Source organism: Penaeus monodon, chromosome 38 (assembly GCF_015228065.2).
Source record: "Penaeus monodon isolate SGIC_2016 chromosome 38, NSTDA_Pmon_1, whole genome shotgun sequence".
Classification (NCBI taxonomy): Eukaryota; Metazoa; Arthropoda; class Malacostraca; order Decapoda; family Penaeidae; genus Penaeus; species Penaeus monodon.
In genome coordinates, this window is record NC_051423.1 from 24,160,101 (window position 1) to 24,172,600 (window position 12,500).

Below are 12,500 nucleotides of genomic sequence, written 5' to 3' on the forward strand. Positions count from 1 at the left end.
ATCATTTCCATTTATATCTGTATCATCAATATGATTATTAACTTTTTTCCATCTCTTTTTCTTTCCTTTTACTTTGAATATTTTTTCTTTCATTCTTTTTCGTCTTCTTCTTTTTTCTCACTTACCTTGCATAATGGACTAACAAGTTTTCCTTTTTTATCTTTCTCTCTCTGCTTTCCACCCTTCCTTTCCACCTCCACGTTTCTATTCCCCTATTTGTCCATGTTATCCATTTCTCCATATCCATTTTCATCCCCTTCCTCTCTGTCTGTCCTTCTGCCTATCAACGCCAGTCAGAAAATGTTAATCCTCTTTGACACTTCTGTCACTTTCACCCTTCGTTCCTCTCTATCTCTTTCCCCTTTTTCCTTCCTTCTTCCCTTTCTCTCTCTCTCCCTCCGTCTGGCTCTTCATCTTGACTCTCCTCCTCCTTCTTCTTCTTTTTCCTCATTTCTTTTTTCCTCTTCTCTTCATCCCTCCTTCCTATCTTCCCTTCCTCTCATGCCCTCTCTTCCTCCCCTCCATCCACTCCCTCTCTCCTTTCCTTTCCTCTCTCTGTTCTTCCCTCCTACCTTCCTTTCCCCTCTCTTTCCCTCCCTCCTTCCCCTTCCTCCTTCCCTCCTTCTCTACTTCCCTTTCTCTTCCTTCTCCCTCCCTCTCTTCTTCCCCTCCCACCATCCCTCCATCATTCCTTCCATACCACCCTCCTTCCTTTCCCCCATCCCCTCCCTCCTTCCCTCCTTTCCCCCTCTCCTTACCTCCCTCCCTCTCCCTCCATCCCTCCATCCCCTCACTTCCCTCCTTCCCCTCACTTCCCTCCTTCTCCCTCAGCCGTCAAAGGAAACACAATTTAACTGTCAAAGTAATATCAATGACAGATTTCATCCATTAGCAAGAAAGTTACGCCCCTGTCTCCCCTTGTCGACCGCCTCTTGACAACTCCTATTAAGATCCTAGAATTGGGATTATGCAGATGTTGGGCGTGAGGGCGGGGAGGGAGTGTGGGCGGGGAGGGAGTGTGGGCGGGGAGGGAGTGAGGCAGGGATGAGAGGAGTGAATAAGAGATCATTTGTCCTCGTTTTTTCATTATTATTATTATTATTATTATTATTATTATTATTATTATTATTATTTTACTTTCTTGCCTTGGTATTATGTTGTTGTTGTTTTTTCTTTCTTTCTTTTGATTTCATTTTCTGGATTTGTTTGACTTTCTCTTTCTCTCTCTCTTTCTCTCTCTCTCTCTCTCTCTCTCTCTCTCTCTCTCTCTCTCTCTCTCTCTCTCTCTCTCTCTCTCTCTCTCTCTCTCTCTCTCTCTCTCTCTCTCTCTTTCTCTCTATCTCTCTCTTTCTCTCTATCTCTCTTTCTCTCTATATATATGTATATATCTGTCTATCAGTCTATCCATCTATCTATCTCTATCTCTCTCTGTTTTATTGCATTACCACAAAATAATGATGGATAATGACTGTAGGCAAGCGTAGTAATAACAGGGGTAATATGACGTCACAATATTGACATAAGAAACTCATGAAAATATTCTTTCTTCTCCTTTTCTTCTCTTCCTTTTAACTTTTTTTCTCCTTTTTCCTCTTCCATTTCTTCTATTACATTTCCCCTCATATTTCCTCTGACTCTTCATCTCCCCCTAATCTTCTGATCTATTCCATTACCTTTTTATCTATTAATTCATTTATCAATTTATTCCTCTCCTCCCTTTTATCTATTCATCTATTTCCTTGTTTATATATACTTATTTATTAATTCTCCCCTCTCCTTATTTATTTGTCTCTTTCATTGTCTGTGTTATTATATATACTTATTAATTTATTTATTTATCAGTGTATTTACCTTAATTTTCACTTCTTCCCCCAGCGTAGTATACATATTGTTACGACTAATCTCTTTAGGATGTTTTCCGTAATCTAACGAACGAATATCACATTCTCCGAATATCTTCCTTGGTCATTCTGTCCTATTATTTTCTTCCTTCTCTCTCTCTCCTCTCTTTTACTTCTCCCTCTTTTGCTTTTCAGATTTCTCTTTATCCTCTTCTCTGTTCACTCCCCCCACCCATTTTTCTCTTTCCTCTCTCCTTTTCTTTTCTATTCTCTATACTCTATTCTCTTTTTTGTTCTCTTTCTTCCTCCTTTATATCCCCTTCCTCGGTTTTCTTTCCTCTCTTTTCTTCATTTTCCTCATTCCTGATCTTTCTCCTCCTCCCCCCTCTCTCTCTCTCTCTCTCTCTCTCTCTCTCTCTCTCTCTCTCTCTCTCTCTCTCTCTCTCTCTCTCTATCTCTCTCTCTATCTCTCTCTCTCTCTCTCTCTCTCCTCCTCCTCCTCCTCCTCTCTATAACTTCCTTGCTTCCCTGTCTTCCGCATTTTTTTGGCAGTCGATATTTTTTCTGTCATTCAACATTTCGTTTTCTGTTCACTCCATTTTTAAGACCCTTGATAACATCATAATTGGTGAAAGACATTTTCGTCAATGTGTATATTCTCTCTTTCCACAATAATAACAGAAAGTATGAAGAAAAGTCACGCCAATACGGCCCGACTAAACGAAATGCGGCGCAGAGAATCCGTAGACTCAATTCGCTTTTGAACCCCTGTATGTACTACAAACTTTTTTTAGATTTATGAACTTACTTAACTTATTGAACTTATCTTTCTGGTTTTTGATCTGTATGATCATTTGCAAAAGTTGCATATAAAACTTTTTTTCGAGACTTTTAGATATTTAATTCATAACATCTTTATTGTCATCTTTTTCATTATCCCATAAATGATAAATACATCGTAAATCAGGTTGAAAACCATTTAGAGGATAGCATTATTATTATTACCTTTATTTGCTATTGTCTCTAAATAGCATAAACAATTTATTTTCATGACTTAGGCTCAAATAATTCTGAATTCAATTCTCTGTTGCTAGATATTTTGTTCGTTTGCATGTCAGCTCTTTCTTAAGTAATTTGCTAAGCACTTACTCCATACTCGTTAGTCTGTCTGTTGCACGAAAAGGTACTCTCTTATTTCGATTTTAATTATTCATGACTCACTTAGTTCATTCTCTCTCTCTCTCTCTCTCTCTCTCTCTCTCTCTCTCTCTCTCTCTCTCTCTCTCTCTCTCTCTCTCTCTCTCTCTCTCTCTCTCTCTCTCTCTTCATCGTTATTGTTGACTTCCATTACCATATCTCTCTGTCCATCTTTTCCTTTTTCTTTATTCCATTGCGTGTGTTTCTTGCGAGTTAATAGGCATGTTATAGCCCTGTTTTGTTCAGCATAAGAAATAGTTCTTCGTTTCTTTCTCTTCCTCGTCTTCTTTTTCATCATCATCCTCCCTTTCTTTTGATAATTATTTGAATTTCTTCTTTTTTCATACTTTCATGTTAAGGGTTATTTATCGTCACTAATTAAAAAAGAAAAATCACAAAATAATTTTTCATACTCTTCAAGTTCAAATGATATCGATTTACCGACTTCCACATCAAAAACAAAACTAACAAACTAAGTATTGGACAAACAATGCTCTCTTGAACTCACTTTCTCCCGCCATCACGCCCATTGTCTTCCCCCACTCCGACCTTTTTCCCCTAGACCTTTGCATGTTCTTCCCCCATAACAGAAGCATCTATTACAGGCATATGAGAGGGTCGCTCGCGCACTTACCTCATCGCTGTCAGATGAGGGAATAATTCTTCCCCCACACATACCCGAACCCCCTTATTTTAGGGTAATTTGGATAATGCTCTACTCTCTAGGATAATCTTATACTTCATAACGTGGGTGGGAGCGATATATCCTGGGTACAGTATTGTGGTAAAGATGTTTATTTAGCTGCATGAGAGTTACAAAGCTCGTATCTTGAATTTTCCTTGATGTCTTAATTTAGGGGAAAAAGAAAAAGAGGTTGCGAAGACCGACAGACAGAGAGATAGATAGATAAAGATGAAAAATAGATAATTATGGAGATATCAAGGCTGTTCCGCGATTTTTATTGATGCCTTAATTTAGAAAGAAAGAGAATGAGAGAAGAGAAAGGAGAAATTCATATTATGATAAAAGGCCCGCGATAATTTCTCACAATAATTTTTGTCTAACTCTTACATACAACATACATTAAACATTATTGATCAGGCAAAGAAGCACGCAGATACATTTAGAAACACGCAGGTAGCTATTAACATTCTGAATAAGGTAAACGTTAAAGGTGATTAGGATTATAAGGATAATAATGATAATTGTAGGGATTGTAATGACAGTGATAGTAACGATATCAGTAGTACTAGTGGTAGTAGTGCTACTACCATTACTATTACAACTAGTTGTAATAGTGCTAAGTGGTCGTAGCAGCAGCAGTAGCATCGGCAGCAGAAGTAATAGTAGTAGTAATAGTAGTAGTAGTAGTAGTAGTAGTAGTAGTAGCAGTAGTAATAGTAGTAGTAGTAGTAGTATAGAGTAGTAGTAGTAGTAGTAGTAGCAGTAGTAATAGTAGTAGTAGCAGCAGTAGTAGTAGTAGCAGTAGTAGTAGTAGTAGTAGTAGTAGTAGTAGTAGTAGTAGTAACAGAATAGTAGCAACAGTAGCAATGCCCATAATATTGACAATAATAATGATAATGATATTCACGATGATAATGATAATAATATATCAAAATTAAAATAACAATGATAACAAGCAAACCTAAAAAAAACACCAGCATAAATGAGGACACAAACAGACACCCATTTACGTAAATATGTGTGCCTGACTAATGTTTTTTTCAGCCAATATAAATCAGATATTGTCCCACTGCCATATTGAAATTCAGAAGATAATAGGACCAAAATATGTTATCTAATAATTTCCATAAATTACCATACATTCTTTGTCACCATAAACATTCATCTGCATAAGTTGTCAACATTCCATTCCATATCGTTGTGCAATCTGTTGAAAAAATGCAATAATTGTAATTTGGTCAGAACCCACGACATTTTTTTTTATAGAGTTACACTTACTATGCAAATGACATTCAAACACGCATTTCAAAGCTTGCTATATACAGCGCTTTCATAATACTAGTCCTGATTTGATCGATACTATTAACTTCATATTACAAAAATTGCCAGAATCATTGTTGAAAACACATAGCACGTTTTGTTTGGAAGAAAATGGGAATTGTGACATTCCAGATAGATAAGTAGATAGATAAATGGATAAAGAGATAAGCAGATAGATTGACTGACTGATTTTTGATAGATTTTTAGATATATAGGTAGATATATAATATATATAAATATGATTATAGATACAGACATAGATATAGGTAATGATACAGATGATGATATAGATATTGTCATAGTTTTATGTGTATATGTATGTGTAAGTATATATGTATGATAATTATTTACAACTTATTTTCGAAGAAAAACACGAATATGTAAGATGGAAAACACTTTTTTTCCATTTATTTCACTTCTACAACTAGACGTTTCTATCCCCCCCCCTCCTCTCACATCCCCCCCCACCAACTTCTCCTTCCTCCCTCTCCCCCTCTTGTCTCTCCTCCCTTCCTCTTACCCTTTCTCTCCCTACTTTCACTTTCCTCCCTTCACTCTCCTTCTCCCCTCCCTACCCCCTTATCCCTTACCCTGTCCTTCCCCTGTATCTCCCCCTCCCCTTCGACTCACCTTTCAACCCCACCTCTTCTCCCCTATTTACCTCCTCTCCCCCCTCCTTCGCTTTCCCACCCCCTCCCTCCTTCCCCACTTCTTGCTACTACTTACCCTCCAAACCCATTTACCCTAAAAACCCTGCCTCCCCTCCTTACCCCCTTCAACTCTCCCACCTCTCTCCCCTCCCTACTTTCCCCTCCTCCTTCCCACTTCCACCCTCCTTCCACCCTCCTTCCACCCTCCTTACCCCCACTTCTCCCCACACCTCTCCCCCACCTCTACCCCTTACCTCTCTTCCCCATCTCTACCCCTTACCATTCTCCCCCACCTCTATCCCCCACCTCTACCCCTTACCTCTCTTCCCCACCTCTACCCCTTTCCTTTCTCTCTCACCTCTACCCCTTACCTCTCTTCCCCACCTCTCCCCCCCTAAACCCTGCACCCTCCACCCCCAACCCCCTCCCAAAGAACCCGCAACCCAAGGCAGGACAACAAAGGCTACGCCACATGAGTCGGTCGAATTCCCTGGGCGTCGGCAAGGCAAAGGACGTGAAACCTTAGCTCCAATCTGCGACCACCGTGCTTGATTAAGGCAGCCAAGTGTGAGGGAAAGGGGTTGGGGTTGGGGGGTGGGTGGAAAGGGAAGGGGGAGGGGTTTAGGAGGAAGGAGGGGGGTGGGATGGGAAGGAGGGGGGTGGAAGAGGAAGGAGGGGGGTGGAAGGGGAAGGAGGGGGGTGGAAGAGGAAGGAGGGGGTGGAAGAGGAAGGAAGAGGGAAGGGGGTGGCGTAAGGGTTGGAAGAAGGGGGTAGGGGGGAAGGGTTGGAAGATGGGGTTGGAAAGGGATGGGGAGGGGTTTAGGAGAAAGGAGGGTGGATGAGGGGGTGGATGGGGAAGGGTAGATAGGTGGAGGAGGGGAGGGTGGAGGAGGGGAGGGTGGAGAAAAGGGAGTGGGGAAGTAGGGTAGAAAGGTGTGGTTGGGAAAGTGGGGTTGAAAGGGAGGGAGGAAGGGAAGTGGGGGTGGGGTTGTAATGGGGGGCGGGAGGTGGGGTTTTGGGCCGCGAAGAGGGGAAGTAGCGGGGGGGGGGGGTAGGTTGGAAAAGAGGGTGAGGGGATGAAGGATGAAGAAAGGGAAAGGGAGGAGGTGGAATGGAAGAGGAGAGGGTGGAAGAGGGTGGAAGTGGATAAGAAATGAAGGAGGAGGAAAAAGAGACAGGGAAAGGAGAAAGGGAAAACGAAGGGAGAAGGATAGAGAGGGAGAGAGACAAGGGAAAAGAGAGGGAAAAGAGGATTAGAAAGAGGAGGAGGGAAGGAAAAAGGAGGAGGAGCATCTTGACGAAACAGGGAAGAGAGGAAGGAGAAAAGGAAGGAAGGAGGGACGAGGAAGAAAGAAGGAGAAGGGAGAGAGGGAGAAACAACAATGATCTAAAATTTTATCCAAAGGAAAAAGCAGAGAAGAGAGGAAGAAAAGAAAGAAAAGAAGAACACCAAAGAAGCAAGAAAATTGATAAAATATTGCGAGATAAAATGGCGTAGGGGTTTATAAGCTCTGAAATAATGATTACAGAGAAATCATTAACTTTTGATATTACAGGCAATAGTTCTCGGCCTAAAAAAAGTCGAAAATCCTCTCTCTTTGCTCTCATTCAGTTATTATCTATATATTTATATATCTATATATCTATATATATCGATATAAAAATCTAATTTTTTACTCTCTCTCTCTCTCTCTCTCTCTCTCTCTCTCTCTCTCTCTCTCTCTCTCTCTCTCTCTCTCTCTCTCTCTCTCTCTCTCTCTCTCTCTCTCCATATATCCCTCTCCCGCTCTCGCTCTTCCTCTTCTTCTTCCTCTCTCCTCCTCCAACTACATAAAAAAGCTCATAGAAAGTTATTGGAAAGTAGATGTAATGATACACACTCAAGACAACTTAACTGCTGTTACAAAATTTCAGTCACGATCAGATACTTCGCTTGTTAGGAGAATTGGCCTTGTTCAAGTGTTGGTTAATCAGAGCAGTGGGTAGAAGGTGTTCAAAAACAGTGGGGAGGGAATGGCGTTGGAATAGAGAGAGAAGAGAGGGGGTGAATGAAAGAGAGAGGGAGAAAAAGAGAGGGAGGGAGGGAGGGAGTAAGAGAGAGGGGAGAGAGAGAGGGGGGGGGGGGGGGAGAGAGAGATGACAGAGATAAACAAAGAGTGAGAGGGAGAGGGAGAGAGAGAGAGAGAGAGACAGACAGATAGATAGACAGAGAAACAGAGAGAAAGAGAGAGAGAGAGAGAAAGATTGAAAGAAAGAGAGAGAAAGAGAGAGAGCGCATTATAAGAAAACAATAATCGTGAGGCTTTCTTTTTTCATTGCAATTAGACACGGGTCAATTGCAAAACCAGATATTGGGATATTTTTCTTTCCTGTTCAAGAGCGTGTAAAAATTGTAAAAAAAAATAAAATAAAATAAATAAAATCACACCAAATCATTATGAAAAAGATTCTAAAAATTTTGTAAATGTAAATGCAATGAGGAACGTAAGACATAAGATTTTTTATTGAAAAATTTGAATATTCTGAAATTCAAAGAAATTACTTTTAACTTACTTTAAAAAAAAATTCTCACATCATTTCCTTTTTGAATTGTACCCCCCATAAGAAAAAAAATAATGAATGAATAACTAAATAACAACAACAATAAAAACAACAACAGCCATGATGATGAAAACGGGATCATTGGTTTTGCGTTCTTAATCATAATTTTTTTCGGAATGATATGAAATATGATACGAAGAGTAAGACGATCGCTCTCTCGTCTCTCTATACCTATCTATCTACCTATCTATCTAATCTATCTATCTATCTATCAATCCTCTCTCTCTATCTCTCTCTCTCTCTATCTATCTATCTATCTATTCATCTATCTATCTATCTATCTATCTGTATTTCGCTCTCCTCTCTCTATATATCTATTCATCTGTCTATCTATCTATCTACATATATAACTATTCATTTCTAGCTTTATCTGTCTTTCTATCTATCTATCTTTTTATCTGTCTGCGCATTTATATATATATATATATATATATATATATATATATATATATATATATATATATATATATATATATATATATGTAATATATATATATATATATATCACTATATATATATATATATATATACTATATATATATATATATATATATATATATATATATATATATATATATATGTATGTATGTGCGTATAATATGAATGTATGTATGTATGTATGTATGTATGTATGTATATACACATATATATGCATTATGAAAAAAAAAAAATATATATATATATCATATGCTATAACATCCATTTACTAAACCATCTCTGACATTAAATATTCATATCAGTATCAGGTGTTAATAACCCGCTGGATTATTTTGTTCATTAATATTTCGTTCATTATCATTTCGTTGTATTTTGTCCTAGAGAGAAACAGGTTAAACGTAAAACTAAAATGATATATAGAAAGATTAAGAGAGAGAGAGAGAGAGAGAGAGAGAGAGAGAGAGAGAGAGAGAGAGAGAGAGAGAGAGAGAGAGAGAGAGAGAGAGAGAGAGAGATTGATGAATAAATAAATAGATAAATAAATAAATGAATAGGTAAATAAATAAAGGAAAGGAAAAGAATGTTAATGTAAGATTATCGGCAATCAAAGAGCGAATTAAAATTGGCATAAAAGATTAATATCTGAGATGCGTGAAATACCTCAGGAGTCATTTTGGAAAACTTTCAATGAGAGAAAAAAAAAACAAGATAGAGAGGAAAAGCGTAAAATTTGGAATTTCGAGAGACGAATAAACACAATTAAACATGATTGAAATCGAGAGAAGAGACCGCAGGCTTATTCTATTTTTATATATCATTCCATTTTTTTTGTTGTTGTTGTTGGTCGTTCTAGTTGTTGTTGTTGTTGTTGTTGTTGTTGTTGTTGTTTTCCTTGGTAACGTTGTCAGTGTTTGTTCTAATTAATTGGTTTTGATTACACAGTGATTATGTTCTAAAGTTTGATGAAAATTTACGTTCATACATTTACACATATACATACACATGCCCGCACACAAGCACAAACAGACATACGCTCATACACACACAGAGAAACACATCCCCACATGCAAACACAAACAATCACACATTCATAAACACACCAAAAATATGAATACACAAACAAACAAACGCACGATCACACACGCGTACATTTCTCCGTCATCTTCCTCAAAAATACCCCCACCCTTCCTTCTTCCTTCATTTCTCCCTCATCTCCCTCAAAAAATATCCCACTCCTTCCTCTCTCCCTCATTTCTCCCTCACCTTCCTCAAAAAATCCCCCCGATCCCTTCCTCCCTCATTTCTCCTTCACCTTCTTCACCCCCCCCCCTCTCGATCCCTTCCTCCCTCCCTCATTTTTTCCTTATCTTCCTCAACCCCCAACGCAAAAAAAAAAAAAAAAAAAAGTTTTCAAATATCTTTAGTCAATACACCGAGTTGCCTTAATTACACTCATTAACTTACCTCAAGAACACTAAAAGGAAATCATTAGCCAGAGAGCCTCCAGATATATCTCGATTTTTGAACCTCCTGAAACAGCGATCGGTTACCGTCATAGGAATCAGCGCTTGGTAACGTTTTATATAAACAAGTTATTATCGTGAGTAAATTTGTCTAAAGTGATTTTATGTAATGTTGTTTCTCTCTCGAATATGAATGGATGTGTTAGTTTTATGATCAATACGTATGTTTTTTTTTTACGGAATCACTGTTACTTCTACTTTATATATAATGATAATAATGATAATGATAATAAGGATATTGATGATGATAATGATGATGGTGATGATGATGGTGATGACGATGATGATGATGATGATGATGATGATGATGATGATGATGATGATGACAACAACGAAATAACAACAAACAAATGACAACAGGCAAAGAAGGAAAAGAAAAGAGAAACAAAAAATAAATAAATAAGAACGGACTTGACCTTAACAGTGACTTACAACCGTCACTTTATTAATTGATTGATTTCGTGAAGCCCAGGTTAACTAGAGCAGAGAACCGAGGTAGTAATAGAAGGGACAGGGAGCGGGGTGGCGGGACAAGAGAGTGCAATACTCTGGAATCCGTTTGGGTCGATAATCCATTAGATACCAGATAGGTCGATGGACCTTGTGGTCATTCGATGGGCGAATTGGTTATCAAAGGTACCGGTTTATTGTGCAGGGGGAGTTAGGGGGAGGGGTAGAGGGGTGGGAGGGGGGAGAGGAAGAAAGGGAGAGGGGTTGGGGGAAGAAAGGGAGAAGGGAGAGGAAAAAGGGAGGGGATAGAGGGGTGGGAGGGGGGAGAGGAAGAAAGGGAAAGGGGGTAGGGCGAAGGAAAGGGAGAGAGGTTGGGGGAAGAAAATGAGAGGAGTTGGGGAAGGAAAGGAGAAAGGTTGGGGAAGAAAGAGAGAGAGGTTAGGGAAGAAGCGAGAGGATAGGGGGTAGGAAAGGAAAGGAAAGGGAGAATACAGAGAAGAAAGTAGGAAGAGAGAGGGGATTGGGGAAAGGTAAGTAGAAGATTGAGGGAAAGAAAGGCAGGAGGAGGTTGAGGGAAGCAAATCAGAAGAATAGAGGGAAGAAAGCGAGGGAGAAAGGAAGGAAAAAGATTTAGGTAAGAGAATATAAACAAAGAAAAAAAAAAAGACGGGAGGGAATATGAGAGGGGGAGTGAAAGTGAGACATTTAGGGAAAGGAAGGGAAGGGAGTAAGGGAGGAGGAGGAGGAGGGGGGAGGAGGGAGGGAGGGGGTAGGACCAGAGGGATGGGAGTTATACAACAACCGTAGAACTCTATTCGGGAACAATATCGTAGAACAGGTTAATCTACGTGGCTTTGCTTTCCTGATGGGTGCTAGACGGTAAAGCTATGCCATGCTGTGTGTTCGAAATAGAGTCGGGGAAAAATGGTTTTGTTGTTGTTGTTGTTGTTGTTGATCGCTTCTCTCTAGCTTCCTCGGCCTCATTTGTCTATACGTCTATTTGTTTATCTGTCTATTTATCTATTTATCGCAGTCTCTTTCATGTTAACGGTTTCCTCTGCTATAAATTATTGTCATTTTGCTTTTCTATCTATTTATCTATCTATCGATATATATCTGGCTATCTATCTATCCATTTATCTATTTATTTACCCATCTGTCTATCTACATATATATATATATATATATATATATATATATATATATATATATATATATATCGATCTATTGATCTATTCATCTATCTATTAATCTATCTCTACCTCACCTCTTCCCGAAATAATTACGCAATATCTTCATTTTCACTCTAGGGTCCTTAATTCAAAGAAAAAAAAATCACAGTATCATTTTCTAAGTTTATAAAAAAAAAAAAAAATACACATCAGACTGATTAGATAATCTTTCCAAAAAAAAAAGAAAAAAAAAGGCGAACTGTATTTCCCACCGTAAAAAAAAAAGAAAAACAAAAAACAATGATAATAATTTTGACAGTTTCCACCCCTTCCCTTCATCTTCCTCAACTATCATTAACGCTCATGAAAGGGCGGAATGGGAAGAAATAAGGGATAAGATAGAGAATTGATAAAAAAAGAAAACAAGAAGAAAGCAACAGATTGAATAGATAGAGATAGAGTTGATAAAGACATAATGATGTGTAATTATGATTTCATTCTAATGGCTTGTTGGGTATTTACTATTTACTATTGTTCTTCGGTTAGTATGTTTGTATGTAAATTAATTATTATCATTGTTGTTTTTTTGGTCATTTATCTTATATTCCCTAGACCCTCCCCCC

At 38.6% G+C, this 12,500-nt stretch overlaps 1 protein-coding gene across 1 annotated transcript in view; it reads left to right on the top strand.

Annotated features, from left to right (window-relative positions):
* Nucleotides 1-12,500, top strand: part of LOC119596492 — a 54,503-nt gene that overhangs the window by 35,805 nt on the left and 6,198 nt on the right. The window lies entirely within an intron of this gene.